The following is a 14123-nucleotide window of genomic DNA, read 5'->3' on the forward strand; positions in this document are numbered from 1 at the left end:
ATAGGATATTTGGGCAAGTCAAGAAGATTAGAGGAGTTTCACTAAAAAAGAAACAACTGAGATTATAAGATCTAGGAATGACTTTAAATTTATTAGATGAAGAGAATAGGAAAAAGAGTTTCTGGCAGAGGGACCATATTGGGAGGGAATGGGATATGAACGAGGAACTGAAAGAACTCAGTGTTTATGGAGTAAAAAGAGAGATGGGTGTGGAGTAATAGAAACTTAGTGGCCAGCACATGGATGGCCTTATAAGTCAATGGTTCTCAAATATTTTAGTATCAGAAATCCTTTACACTCTTAAAAGCTACTGAGAACCCCAAAGACCTTTGACTTATGGGCATTATATCTATTAATACCTACCATTTTATAAACTAAAATTCAGAAATCTGAAAAGTATTTATTAATTACTTTAAAATAACAAAGATATATCTGGATTTTCACATATGTTTCTGCATACGTGTTATTACATCACAGGTCACATTACCCTGGAACACTCTGTTCTGATGATAAAGAATGAGAGTGACAAGGGGAATGTCCTAGTATTATTCTGAAAATAATTTTGACCTTGTAGAACTCTTGAATAGGTCCCCAAATGGCACCTTGAGAGCAGTTATTCTAGGTAATGTTAGCAGATACATGTTCTGTACCACGTGGAGAATAGATTACAGGGAAATGAGAGGAGATGCAAGTAGAAAAGTAAGGTCTTTTTATAATACTTTAGTGAGATTGGTAGCTCGGAGTAAGGTTTTTCATTGCTATTGAAAAGGTAGAAGGATCCAACTACTGAGGAGATTGGATTGACAACACTTGTTGACAGATTTTATACGGAGAAAAGGAGAAAGACATGGAAAGAATGAGTCCTAGGTATCTTATTTGTGCTACTTTGTGGGTAATTGTATTGGTCATTGAAAGAGAAAACATAAATTGGAACAGCTTTAGGAAGAATGATCATGAGTTTACTTTTGTCAAGTTGAGATTGAGGTATCTTTGAGACATCCAAAAAATGGCAAGTAAGCAATTGGCTATCTGTGCCCAGAACACAGAACAGAACTCTTGTCTACAGATATAAATATGTGACCCAGGTGCCCATGGTAGTTAGTAAAACTATAGGTATGTAAAAGTTTACCAAGAGAGAACAAGGAGAGCATATAACCAATATGTGAGGAATTCCTGAATGTAATGGTTGAGGTGAGAAGACCACATCCATGATGCAAAATGGAGACATGGAGCCACAACAGTAGTAGGAAAACCAGGATAGTATTCTTTCTGGAAATAAGAAAGAGTAAAACTCCTGAGAATGATGGGGTCCAAGCTAACAATTTTCTTTTGTTCTTTGATATCAACCTGGAAAGAAAAGGGCCAGGGACCTAAACATCCATTTATATGAGGATAGGACTACCGTTAACTATAAAAAATTGTCCAGAAACTCACTTTTCAGGATTTAGAAAAGAAATTGATTTGAAAGCAATTTATCTTGCAGATGGCGCTAGGATTAAGAAGCCATAGGTAAAAATGTTACCTAATAACTACATAGAGGTTATATGTGGTTAAGTGATACAAGTAAGAGAGACTGTGGATGCTACTGCTCAGTTCCTCAGTCCTTCAAACAACCCTTATAGGGGAAAAATTGCATAAAGATGGTTCATGTTTGATTAAAAATAGAAGATTTCTCTGAGCTCTACAAAACCTTGGTTATCAGCTTGTCATGCTGCAGTGGCTCGAATGCTGCTGTGATATTAGAAGGTATGTCACTGGCACTCCATAAACCAGTAGGGTCACCCATGGTGGACAGGTTTCAGCAGAGCTTCCAGGCTAAAACAGACTAGGTAGAATGACCTGGTGATCTATTTCTAAAAAATTGGCCAGTAAAAACCTTCTGAACAGCAGTGGGACATTGATACCATGCCAGAAAATAAACCCCTCAGGTTGGAAGGCACTCAAAATATGACAGGGGAAGAGATGCACCCCAAAGTACAGTTGATCTTAATGATGTGGATGGTGTAAAGCTCTTGGGACCATCGTTTGCTTATGTGGCACAACTCACAATGAGAAGAAATCATTGGAAATATCCATTAATAATCAGAACACAGAATGTACAAAGTATGAATGTAGGATAATTAGAAGGCAACAAAAATGAAACAGAAGGTACAAAGATTGATATCCTAGGAATTAATGAGTTGATATGAACTGGTATTGGCCATTTTGATTTGGACAATCATATAGTCTACTATGCTGGGAATGAAAAATTGTAGAGGAATGGCATCACATTCATTGTCAGAAAGATCATTTCCAGGTCTATCCTGAAGTACAATATCGTCAGTGATAGGATAATATCCATATGCCTATAAGAAACACCAGTTAATACAACTATTATTCAAATTTTCCCACTAACAAATAATGCCAAAGATGAAGAAATTGAAGATTTTTTTACTAACTTCTGCAGTTTGATATTGATCAAACTTGTGATCGAAAGGCAGTGATAATTATGGGTGATTAGAATGTGAAAGATGAAAACAAAGAAAAACCTGTAGTCAAAAAATATGTCTTTGGTGATAAAAACAATGCCAGAAACTGCATGATAAACTTTTGCAAGACCAACCAAAACCAAACAGGCTTCCAAGGGCCTATTTATTAAAAATTATTATTATTTATTATATATTTGCCTTTCTTCAACAACATAAATGGCAACTATACACATGAACCTTGCCAGATGGAATACACAGGAATCAAACTGACTACATCTGTGGAAAGAGATGATGGAAAACCTCAATATCATCAGTCATAACAAGACCAGGGGCCGACTTCAGAAGAGACCATCAACTGCTCATAAGCAAGTTCAAGCTGAAGGTGAGAACATTAAACCAGTCCACCAGAGCCAAAGTATAACCTTGAGTATATGCCACCTGAATTTAGAGATCATCTCACGAGTATATTGAACATGGAGGAAGGGCCAAGATGGCAGAGTACTCAGATGCTTCTTGTGGTCCCTTTTACAACAAAGACCCAGAGAAACAATTGAATCAATTATATGACAGTCTAGGAGCCCTGAACATCAAAAGCAAAGTTAAGGAATTAGACTGAGTGTCAGGGGGAGGGAGACGTGGTTCAGAAACAGTGAGGAGTTGCCAGGCCTGACCCAGTGGGAACCAGCACCCTGCAGACTGGATCAGCTGACAAGTGCAGTGAGTTAAGCAGTGGCATTCAGGGCATGTTTCCCACATCAGGAGAGACCGAGCAACAGAGAGTCCCCTCAACCCTCCAGAACCAGTGAGAAGCAGCTCTCAATTGGCAAAAGATAAGTATATGCATCTAAACTACGGCACAGACTGAAAAATACCATTTGGGAAGAATCTATCTCTCTGCTCCTTACCTGCTCTGCGCTCCTGGGCCGGCTTCATCAATTGCAGACTGCTGCTTCCCCTGGGCTGAAAATGGCGCCCCTCATGCACCGTAAGGCATTCTCCTGGCCTGAGAGAAGGAACAAATTAAACAACAGGAAAAAATAATCTGCCAGCTCCCCTAAGCTGGGAACTCAGGGCAGGTATAACTCCTTTGCCCAGGCACAGGCATAAGGAGTCCATGGAATTTGAAGGCCTTTCACCCCTCCATAGACCTGTGTGGGCTCATTTCAATAGTATAGGCCCCATTAGCACAGTACAACAGGGTGTATACCTGAAGCCAAACTTCATTGTATCAGCTATATGTTGGAGTGGCAGGTTTGTGACATTTGACACAGCTCTGCCCATTTAGTAGGGTCCTCACCTACCCATATCAGGGGGCTGAGGACTGGTGGCTCCACCCATACCACCTAGCCACCTGCAACAGGGGTTCAGAATAAGTGGCGCCTCCCAGTCCTTACAACCAACACCACTGGGTGCCCATAGTACGGCTGCAAAACCCACCCACCTACGCACTGTAAGGAAGAGGGACACACTTTCCTCCCAGACACTTAGGGGAAGCTGTCAGAGCCCTGCCTTGCTCAGCATGTGATGCCCTACTGCGGCCACATAGCTGTGCCTACTCCAGTCATCCCTGCCCATCTAGTATTTCAGTAAGAGCCTACACCACACACTTGGTGACCTACTATCTTGATACCTGAGGTAAATCTGTACAAGAAAAGTAAACAGACTTCTGGGTTCACATACCTAGTAACATCTCTAACCACCTGGTGGCAGGACATGAGAGCTTTGAAGAAGCCAATGAGCAAACTAGCTCACAAGACCAGCCTATCTGAGCATATCAAAACAAAATAAAACAAGAAGGTAGGACACAGTAAGCAAACATAAAATAAATAAATATAATAACTTATTGATGGCTTGGAGACAACAGTCAATATCAAATAACATAAAAAGGTAGACCATGATGGCTTCCCCAAACTCCCAAAACAAAGAATCAAGAAATCTTCCAGAGGAAGATAATTTCCTGGAATTACTGGAGGTAGGATACAAAAGATAAATATACAGAACTCTTCAAGAGGTCAGGAAGGAGATCAGGCAAAATGCAAAACAAGCCAATGAACACACAGACAAAGCAACTTAAGTAGGTTATAGAAGAATACGAGGGCAAATTTAATAGGCTTCAAGAATCCATAGAGAGACAGCAAACAGAAATCTAGAAAATTAACAATAAAATTTCAGAATTAGACAACTCAATAGAAAGTCACAGGAGCAGAATAGAGGCAATGGAAGTCAGAATTTAGTGAGACTGAAGATAAAGCACTTGACATCAACATATTTTAGGAAAAATCAGATAAAAGAATTTTTTTTTAAATGAAGAAATCTAAAAATTACATAGGACTCTATCAAGAGGAATAACACACAAGTAATTGAAGCACCAGGATAGCAGGGGAAAACAGAAAATACAGAGAGAACTGGTGAAGATTTGTTGGCAGAAAACTTCCCTGATATCTTGAAAGATGAGAAGATAGCTATCCAAGATGCTCATCGAACCCCACACAAGGTAGATCCCAAAAGAAAGTCACCAAGACATATTATAATCAAACTTGCCAAAAAAGAAAGATAAAGAGATTTTCAAGAGCAGCCATGGACAAATGAAAAGTCACCTACAAAGGAGAGTCAATAAGACTAAGCTCAGACTAATCAGGAGAAACCATGCAGGCAAGATGGCAATGGGATGACATATATAAGTCCTTGAAGGAAAAAAAAAAATTTCCAGACAAAAATTGCATATCCAGCAAAACTGTTGCTCAAATATGATGGCAAATTAGGGCATTTCCAGATAAATAGAAGCTTAGGGAATTTGCAAAAACCAAACCAAAACTACAAGAAATACTAAAGGGAACCCTTCATTTAGAATGTCAATAACATCAGATAACAACCCAAGACTAGAACAGAGGACAAAGCAACCAGATAAAAATCCAGACCAGGAAGTCACAAAAATAAATCAAAGCTGAAAATAGGGAAACAGAGTGGTCAATATGTAAAAGATGACAACATTAAATAAAAAAAGAAGGACTAAAAAATGCAGCCATAGATCTTTCATATGGAGAGGAAGGCAAGGCAATATAAAGAAATAAACGATTGGTTTGAACTTAGAAAAATGGGGGTAAATATTAAGGTAACCAGAAAGGAAACTAACAATCCTACACATAAAAATAAAAAACAAGAGAAACATAAAGACTCAGCAAATACAAAATCAGCAACAATGAAAAAGATGAACAGAAAATACATGAAGAGAAATGACTCAGCACAGAAAATTAAGTGGAACAAAGAAACTGTAACAACACACACAAAAAGGCATCAAAATCTCAGTGCTAAACTCATACCTATCAATAATTATGCTGAACATAAATGGACTAAATGCATCAAAAAAGAGACAGAAAGTGGCAGAATGGATAAAAAACATGACTCTGCTATATGCTGCCTCCAAGAGACATATCTTAGACTTAAAGACACAAACAAATTAAAACTCGAAGATGGAAAAAATATATATCAAGCAAACAACAATTAAAAAAGGGCTGGAGTGGCAATATTAATCTCTGGAAAAACAGACTTTAAAGTAAAATCCACAACAAAAGATAAGGAAGGACACTAAGTAATGGTTAAAGGGTCAATATTGCAGGAGGATATAACCATAATACATACTTATACACCCAATGACAGAGCTCCAAAATACATAAAACAAACTCTAACAGCACTGTAAAGAGAGACAGCTCCACAATAACAGTAGGAGACTTGAACACACCATTTTCTGTGAAGGACAGAATATCCAGAAAGAAGCTCAGTAAAGACACAGAAGAGCTAAATGCCACAATCAACCAACTTGATCTCATAGACATATATAGAACACTTCACCTAACAGCAACAGCAACCAAGTATACTTTCTTTTCCAACACACATGGAACATTCTCCTTTATTAGACCATGAAGTAACCTTAACAGAATCCAAAGCATCAAAATATTATGAAGCATCTTTTCTGACCATAAAACCATAAAAAGTAGACATCAATAAAACAAAAAGCAAGAAAAAAAACAGCAAATACATGGAAACTGAACAACACCTTGCTCAAAAATGACTGAGTTATAAAAGGAATTAAGGACGGAATAAAGAAATTCATAGAATCAAATGAGAATGAAAACATCCTACCAGAACCCTTGTGACACAGCAAAGGCAGTGCTCAGAGGTCAATTTTTAGCAATAAATGCACACGTCCAAAAAGAATAAAGGTCCAGAATCAAAACATTAGCTCTACAACTTGAACAAATAGAGAGCAGCAAAAGGAGCCCTTGACACCAGAAAGAAAGCAAATAAAAAAATATTAGAGCAGAAATAAATGAAATAAAGAATAGAAAAACAATTCAAAGAGTTAACAACACCAAAAGCTGGTTTTTTGAAAAGATTAACAAAATTGATAAGCCACTGGTCAAACTGACAAAAGAAAAACAGGAGAGTAAGAAAGTCACTGGAATAAGAAATGAGATGGGCTATATCACAACAGGCTCAAGAGCAATTAAAAGAATCATAACAGAATACTATGAAAAATTGTATTCCAACAAATTTGAAAACCTAGAGGAAATGGACAAAATTCTAGAAATGCACTACCTACTTAAACTAAGACAAACAGAGGTAGAACAGCTAACTAAACCTATAAGAAAAGAAGAGATTGAAAAGGTAATTAAAAAACTCTCAACACAAAGAAGCCAGAGCCCAGACGGTATCACTGGAGAATTTTACCAAAATTTCAGAGAAGAGTTAACACCACTACCACGAAAGGTATTTCAGAGCATGAGAAAGACGGAATAGTCACAAACTTATTCATGAAGCCAGCATAACTCTGATACCAAAACCAGGTAAAGACAACAACAAAAAAAGAAAATTACAGACCAATATCCCTCATGAACTTAGATGCAAATATCAACAAAATTCTAGCCAATAGAATTCAACAACATATCAAAACAGTAATTCACCACGACCAAGTGGGATTCATATGAGGTATGCAGGGATGGTTCAACATGAGAAAAACAATCAGGGTAATCCATCACATAAATGAAACAAAAGACAAGAACCACATGATCTTATCAATTGATGCAGAAAAGGCATTTGACAAAGTTCAACACGCATTCCTGATAAAAACTCTCAGCAAAATAGGAATGGAAGGGAAAGTCCTCAACATAATAAAGGGCATTTATACAAAGCCAACAGCCAACATCATCATAAATGGAGAGTGTCTGAAAGCATTCCCCTTGAGAATGGGAAACAGACAAGGGTGCCCTTTATCAGCACTCTTTCTCAACATTGTGCTGGAGGTCCTAGCCAGAGCAATTAGGCTAGATAAAGAAATAAAGGGCATCCAAATTGGTAAGGAATAAGTAAAAGTATCTCTACTTGGAGATGATATGATCTTGTACACAGAAAATCCCAAAGAACCCACAGGAAAACTACTGGAACTAATAGATTCCATCAAAGTATCAGGATACAAGTTAAACATACAAAAATTAGTTGTATTCCCCTACACCAAAGAGAATTTTGAAGAGGAAATCACCAAATCAATACCATTTACAAAAGCCCCCAAGAAGATAAAATAAATATAATAATTTTTTTTTGAAGATAAAATACTTAGGAATAAATCTAACCAGAGATGTAAAAGTCTTGTACAAGGAAAACTGCAAAACATTACTGCAAGAAACCAAAACAGACCTACATAAGTGGAAAAATATACCCTGCTCATGGATAGGAAGATTCAACATTGTGAAAATGTCTATTCTACCCATAGCGATATACAGATACAATGCAATCCCAAACCAAATTCCAACAACATTTTTTTTAATGAGATGGAGAAAAAAATCACCAACTTCATATAGAAAGGGAAGAGACCCTGGATAAGTAAAGTATTACTGAAGAAGTAAAACGAAGAGGGAGGCCTCACACTATCTAATTTTAGAACCTATTATACTGCCATGCTGTGCAAAACAGCCTGGTGTTGGTACAACAACAGATATATAGACCAGTGGGGTAGAATTGAGAATCCAAATGTAAATTCATACACCTATGAGCAGCTGATATTTGACAAAGGCCCAAAATCTATTAATTGGGGAAGACAATCTCTAACAAATGGTGGTGGCATAACTGGATATCCAGCTGCAAAAAATGAAACAATGCCCATACCTCACACCATGACAAAAACTAACTCAAAATGGATCAAAACCTAAATATAACATCTAAAATGATAAAAATCATGGAAGAAAACATAGGGACAACATCAGGGGCTCTAATACATGGTATGAACAGAATACAAAACATTACTAACAATGCCCTAACACTGGAAGAGAAACTAGACAACTGGGAGTGCCTAAAAATCAAACACTTATGCTCATCAAAAGACCTCATCAAAAGAGTAAAAAGACAACCTACAGACTGGGAAAAAAAATTTTGGCTATGACAAATCCAATCAGCATCTAATGTCTAAAATCCACATGGTACTACAAAAACTCAACAACAAAAAGACAAATAACACAATTAAAAAATGGGCAAAGGATATGAACAGACACTTTACCAAAGAAGACATTCAGGAACTAACAGATATGAAAGGAAATGCCTGTGATTATTAGCCATTAAACCAAAAAACCAAAAATCCAAACTACAATGAGATACCATCACACCCCAACAAAGGTTAGCTTTAGTCCAAAAAACACAAAATAATAAATGTTGGAGACGTTGTGGAGAGAATGGAACACTTATACACTGATGGTGGGAATGGAAAATGGTACAATCTCTTTGGAAATTGATTTGGCGCTTCCTTAAAAAGCTAGAAATAGATCTAGTAACCCCACTCCTTAGAATATATCCTAGAGAAATAAGAGCCATCTCACGAATAGATAGATGCACACCCATGTTCATTGCAGCACTGTTTACAATAGCAAAAAGATTGAAACAACCTAGGTGCCCATTAACAGAAGAATGGATAAAAAAGTTATGATGTATTCATACAATGGAATACTACGCAATGATAAAGAACAAGGATGATTCCTCGAAACATCTCATAACACGGATGAATCTGGAAGGCATTATGCTGAGTGAAATTAGTCAGTTGCAAAAGGACAAATATTGTACAACACCACTATTATGAGAACCAACGAAAAGGTTTAAACACAGAAAAAAATACTCTTTGATGGTTACAAGGGTGGGGAGGGAGGAAGAGGGGTATTCATTATCTAGACAGTATTGTTGTTAGGCACCATCGAGTGAGTTGTGACTCAAAGCGACCCTATGCACAACAAAACGAAACATCTTCCGGTCCTGCACCATCCTCACAATCATTGTTATGCTTGAGCTCATTGTTGCAGCCACTGTGTCAATCCACCTCATTGAGGGTCTTCCTATTTTCCACTGACCCTGTACTTTCCCAAGCATGATGTGCTTCTCTGGGGATTGATCCCTCCGGACAACTTGTCCAAAGTATGTAAGATGCAGTCTCGCCATCCTTGCTTCTAAGGAGCTTTCTAGTTGTACTTCTTCTAAGACAGATTCGTTCATTCTTTTGGCAGTCCATGGTATTTCCAATATTCTTCGCCAATACCACAATTCAAAGGCATCAGTTCTTCTTTGGTCTTCCTTATTCATTGTCCAGTTTTCACATGCATATGATGTGATTGAAAATACCATGGCTTGGGTCAGGCGCACCTTAGTTCTCAAGGTGAAATATTTGCTATTCAACACTTTAGAGACGTCCTTTGCAGCAGATTTGCCCAATGCAATGCATCTCTTGATTACTTGACTGCTGCTTCCATGACCATTGATTGTGGATCCAAGTAAAATGAAATCCTCGGCAACTTCAATCTTTTCTCCGTTTATCATGATGTTGCTCATTGGTCCAGTTGTGAGGATGTTTGTTTTCTTTATGTTGAGATGCAATCCATACTGAAGCTGTGGTCTTTGATCTTCATTAGTAAGTGCTTCAAGTCCTCTTCACTTTCAGCAAGCAACGTTGTGTCATCTGCATAACGCAGGTTGTTAATGAGTCTTCCTCCAGTCCTGATCCCCCACTCTTCTTCATATAGCTCAGTTTCTCGGATTATTTGCTCAGCATACAGATTGAATAGGTATCATGAAAAAATACAACCCTGACGCACACCTTTCCTGACTTTAAACCAATCAGTATCCCCTTGTCCTGTCCAAACAACTGCCTCTTGATCTCTGTACAGGTTCGTCATGAGCACAATTAAGTGTCCTGAAATTCTCATTCTTCGCAATGTTATCCATAAAACACAGATAAACATCCTTCTGGTATTCTCTGCTTTCAGCCAGGATCCATCTGACATCAGCAATGATATCCCTGGTTCCACGTGGAACTAGATAGTAGACAAGATTTTAGGTGAAGGGAAGGAAAATAGTACAGGGGAAGTCTGCACAACTGGACTAAACCAAAAGCTAAGAACTTTTCTGAATACAACCAAACACTTCGAGAGACAGAGTAGTAGGGCTGGGGGTCTGGGGAGCATGATTGCAGGTGACATCTAGGTCAATTGGCATAACAAACTATATTAAGAAAATATTCTGCATCCCACTTAGGTGAGTGGTGCCTGAGGTCTTAAAAGCTAGAGAGCAGCCATCTAAGACGAATCAATTGGTCCCAACCCACCTGGAGCAAAGGAGAATGAGGAACACCAAAGACTCATGGAAAATATTAGCCCAAGAGACAGAAAGGGCCACATAAACCAGAGATTCCATCAGCCTGAGACTGGAAGAACTAGATGGTACCCAGCTACCACCAATGACTGCCATGTCAGGAAACACAAAAGAGAATCCCTGAGGGAGCAGGAGTAATGTGGGGTGCAGAACTCAAATTCTAGAAGAAACACCAGACTTAATGGTCTGACTAGAGGGGCTCCAGAAGACATGGCCCCCCGAATCTCTGTTAGCCCAGAACTGAAACCATTCCCAAAGCCAACTCTTCAGACAAAGTTTAGACTGAATTATAAGACATAAGATGAGACTCATGAACAGAGTGTTTCTTAACTCAAGTAGACACTGAGAATGAATGGGCAGCTCCTGTCTAGAGGTGAGATGAGAAGGCAAAAAGGGACAGGAGCTGGTTGAATGGACACAGGAAATCTGGGGTGGAAAGGCGGAGTGTGCTGCCATATTATAGGGAAAGCAAGTAGGGTCATATAACAATATGCATATAAATTTTTTAATAAGAAACTAACTTGAACTGTACACTTTCAGTTAAATCACAATAAAAAATAAAAACAGACAAAAAGCATATTTGATACATGGAACACTAATGACTGAAGGCCAGATGAGTTGTGGGATGACGTCAAGGACATCATACATGAAGAAAGCAAAAGGTCATTAAAAAGAGGGAAAAGAAAGAAAAGACCAAAATGAATGTCAAAAGAGACTATGAAACTTGCTTTTGAATGTGGAGTAGCTAAAGCCTACTGAAGAACTGATCACATATGAAAGAGCTGAACTGAAGATTTCAAAGGGAGGGTGGAGAAAACAAGTACAGTCTTATAATGAAATATGCAAAGACATTGAGTTAGAAAACCAAAAGGGAAGAACATGCTCAGCCTTTCTCAAGCTTAAAGAATTGAGGGAAAAATTCAAGCCTTGAGGTTTTGCGATTTTGAAGGATTTTATGGGCAAATATCAAATGAAGTAGGAAGCATCGAAAGAAGATGGAAGGAATACACAGAGTCACTGTACGAAAAAGAATCAATCAACATTCAACCATTTCACAAGGTAGCATATGATAAAGAACTGACACCACTCAAGGAAGAAGTCCAATCTGCACTGAAGGTACTGGCAAAAAACAAGATTCCAGGAATTGACAGAGATGTTTCAACAAACAAATGCAATGCTGTAAGTACTCATTTGTCTATGCCAAGAAGTTTTGAAGACAGCTACCTGGCCAACAGGCTGAAAGAGATCCATGTTTGTGCCCATTCCAAAGAAAGGTGTTCCAATAGAATGCAGAAATTATCGAACAATATCATTAATATCACACACAAGTAAAATTTCACTAAAGATCATTCAAAGGTGGTTGCAGCAGTACATTGACAGGGAACTGCCAGAAATCCAAGCTGGATTCAGAAGAGGATGTGAAACAAGGAATGTCATCATTGATGTCAGATGGATCTTGTCTAAAAGCTTAGAATAACAGAAAGATGTTTACCTGTGTTTTATTGACTGTGCAAAGGCATTTGACTATGTGGATCATAACAACTTATGGATAGCATTGCAAAGAATTGGAACTCCAGAACGCTTAATTGTGCTCAAGCAGGCCCTGTAGACCAAGAGGCAGTCATTCAAACAGAACAAGGGAATACTGTGTGGTTTAAATTCAGGAAAGGTGTGCATCAAGGTTGTATCCTTTCATCATACTTATTCAATGTATATGCTGAGTAAATAATCCAAGAAGCTGAACTACACAAAGAAGAACAGGGCATCAGGATTGGAGGAAGACTTATCATGACACGACCTTAATTGTTGAAAGTGAAGAGGATTTGAGGCACTTACTGGTGAAGATCAGACTAGCCTTCAGTACGGATTACACCCCAACATAGAGAAAACAAAATTTCTCACAACTGACCAATAAGCAACATCATGATAAAACAAGAAAAGATTGAAGTTATTAAGGATTTCATTTTACTTGGATTCACAATCAACACCCGAGAAATTAACAGATGGATTGTTTTGGGCAAATATGCTGCCCAAGTGTTAAAAAGCAATGATGTCACTTTGAGGGCTAAGGTTGGCCTAATCCAAGCTACAGTATTTTCAGTCACCTCATATGCATGCAAGAGCTAGACAATGAATAAGGAAAGCCTAAGAATTGATGTCTTTGAATTATGGTGTTGGCAAAGAATGTTGAATATACCATGCACTGCCAGAAGAACAAACAAATCTGTCTTGGAAAAGTACAGCCAAATGCTCCTCAGAAGCATGGATGGTGAGACTTCATCTCGAGTATTTTGGACACGTTATAGGGAGGGATCAGTCCCCATAGAAAGACACCATGCTTGGTAAAGTAGAGGGTCAGCAAAAAAAGAGGAAGACCCTCGATGAGTGGATTAACACAGTGGCTGCAACAATGGGTTCAAACATAGCAACTGTTGTGAGGATGGTAAAAGACCAGGCAGTGTTTTGTTCAGTTGTACATAGGGTTGCCATGAGTCAGAACTGACTAGATAAAAAAACCTAACAATAACAACATAGAACATGAACTATTTGACCATTCCATCTCTGACACCAAACATGAGGAATCCATCAAATCAATCTCAAATCAGTATATTTATTCCACTTCTCTGACACCAACTGAGTAAACAGTACTTCTTCCTCTGCTCTAACCACCTGGAGCTAGGTCAGGTCTCACAAGTTAAAGGACACCATCCTCCAGACTACCAAGTCTACATGAGACCTCAGATTCCAACCACAAGCTTGGTGGTCCTCGTCACATCCTCACTTCTGACATACTGGCTACAAATTTGGGGCTTTCATTTCTCTCACTGAGGATACCAGCTGTAAGCTCAGGGATCCTGGGCCCCTCTCTCTTTGGTTTGATAATTTGCTAGAATGACTCACAGAACTCATGGAAAGCTTTATAATTATGATTACTGTTTTATTACACCAAAAAGTGAACAAACGAAGGGCTGCATA

This window comes from Loxodonta africana, chromosome 26 (assembly GCF_030014295.1).
Source record: "Loxodonta africana isolate mLoxAfr1 chromosome 26, mLoxAfr1.hap2, whole genome shotgun sequence".
Taxonomy (NCBI): Eukaryota; Metazoa; Chordata; class Mammalia; order Proboscidea; family Elephantidae; genus Loxodonta; species Loxodonta africana.